The following is a 2539-nucleotide window of genomic DNA, read 5'->3' on the forward strand; positions in this document are numbered from 1 at the left end:
TCACAGAGCACAGGTTGTTTTGCTGATGAAATATGCTCTTTGGGAATCATGAGGTCTACAGAGGCAAAATCACTATGTAGTAGTTGAGTGTGTGTGTGTGTGTGTGTGTGTGTTTCTCTGTGTGTGTGTGTGTGTGTGTGTGTGTGTGTGTGTGTGTGTGTGTGTGTGTGTGTGTGTGTATGCGTGCTTGACACCTTTAATTGGTAGAGTGCTATGTGTCATTATTACAGAGCCTTGCATGTAAGTGCTACAGGACCCTCTGGAATCTGAGAGAACAACAACAAAAAAACAGAAAAGGATGATTGGGTCAGAAAACCGCAGGGTAATGTCTGTCAATTATTATTTGTCACCATGATGTAACTGTCTCCTTCAACTTGAATAATTATTTAATCATTCAGTTCAGATGGACATGTTTGCAAGTCTATGGAATGTCCCTATGGAATGTAATTAGAGCATACAACATAAAGTTATGTCATCTTATCAACTTCCTGACCGTCAATTTGATATGCACAGGCCAAATGACATATGTCTTGATGACTCCTGTAGTCTCGCAAGGCCATCCTTCCAAATCTCGTTTCGTTGACTCGATTATTGGAAGTCTGAAGAACTTCAGTATGGGATTTTGCATTTGAATGGGAGGTCTGGCTGTTAACACTCACTACTAGTTTTGTATCTCATGTTGCAAGCCAGAAAAATGTTAAGAAACACAACCTCTGTTTGGAGCTCCACCTATAGAAAGTATTTTATAGCTGCCCCCTCTGTTTTCTGGAACTCAGGTGTCTGAGCTGACCATTGAGCAGGATAGAGGGCCCTCTTGGCCCAAAGCCTGTTTTACATTTTTGTAATTTAGCAGACGCTCTTATCCAGAGCGACTTACAGTTAGTGCATACATTATTTTTTATACCCCCCGTGGGAATCGAACCCACAACCCTGGCATTGCAAACGCCATGCTCTACCAACTGAGCTACATCCCTGCCGGCCATTCCCTCCCCTACCCTGGGCCAATTGTGCGCCACCCCATGGGTCTCCAGGTCACGGCCGGCTACGACAGAGCCTGGATTCGAACCAGGATCTCTAGTGACACAGCTAGCACTGCGATGCAGTGCCTTAGACCACTGCGCCACTCGGGAGACTAGCATGGGCAACACCTTTGAGGGCTTTCACCATTTTTAAGTAGTCAACTGGGTGTGACTTGCTAAGGGTTAAGGAAGAATCACAGAAGTCTATCCAGGTCAACAGGAGGTGTCAGCCAATTAATAATACTTCTGAGCAAACATTCCATAACCAGTAGGATTGTCGAGTGTCTGCCGGCCGAGGGTACTTAACATCTCTGAACAGAGTGCCGGATGTAATTTGCAAACCGAGTGTAAACCAATTCTACATATAGAAACGTGCGAAAATGACTGCTGTCAGTCACCCACTGATGTGTGGAACCTCTAACACATCACGCCGACAGCAAGCGAACGAACGAACGGTGAACGAATGTACAAACCGACAATCGGTCCGGTGATTTTTCTCCTTTATACCTGTTCAGACTATGTACACTCCAGCACAGTACATGGTGATATGCACCTTTTCAATGTATTTACGAACTGCCAATACACTCATAGAAGTAGAAGAAATTGACTATTTGAAAATGGAAATGCCCATGCTGTCACAGAAACAGTCATTGCAAAGATAGGAGATGAGCTCTCTTGTACTTCTCTGTGGAGCTGATGCATCTACTGCCTAACATACCTGGTCTAATGCTGTTTACACTTTTTCTCAATCGTGTACAAGCATTTTTTGGAACTGTGGTCAATCGTATCTAAAGCAGAACCATAATCAAATGCCCAAATACACTTGAAGAATGTTTGATCATTTTCTTGCTTTTGTATGTCACATTTGTATGATTTTTCACAACATTACTGATATGCAAAGATGCGGAGAAGTACCGTTTTCTAAATTGCGTACAAGCTTTTTGGGGATCTGTGTTGAAACGTAGCTATTGCAGAACAGCAATGATCAAATGCTCAAATACATTTACAGAACATCTGATCATTTTCTTGCCTTTGTATCTTAGACCCCCTTTTGCAATATTCAATGTTAACGACACACCAGCTATTTCGTAACTTTTCCTGTTGAAAAACAATATCCCACGTATAAATACAGTAATGTAAACACACTTAAGGGTAACAAAAATATGTTATGAGCAAAACTTCATGGAGTAGGCCATTCAAGCAGTTGGCCCGATGGTGCCCTCTGATGTCATCGGCCACCCCCTTGCTTGAGAAACAATAGAATATAGGAGCAATAGAGAACAAACTGCTGTACTGTTTGTTGCTACTTGGCTATCTGCCAAACGAAATAACTATTTAATCAAACTCTGTATTTAACAAGTTTACCAAGGTCTTAGTTTTGTCCTCATAATACTTTTTTAATTCAACTTTTTCACTCCGGACGCTTTATCTGGACATAGATCTGCAGGACCTCCTCCGGCCCCAAAAAAGAAGCTAAGTAACATTATGCCTTCTCATTGCAGTCAGTGTACTCTTAATAT

Source organism: Coregonus clupeaformis, unplaced genomic scaffold (genome assembly GCF_020615455.1).
Source record: "Coregonus clupeaformis isolate EN_2021a unplaced genomic scaffold, ASM2061545v1 scaf1850, whole genome shotgun sequence".
Taxonomy (NCBI): Eukaryota; Metazoa; Chordata; class Actinopteri; order Salmoniformes; family Salmonidae; genus Coregonus; species Coregonus clupeaformis.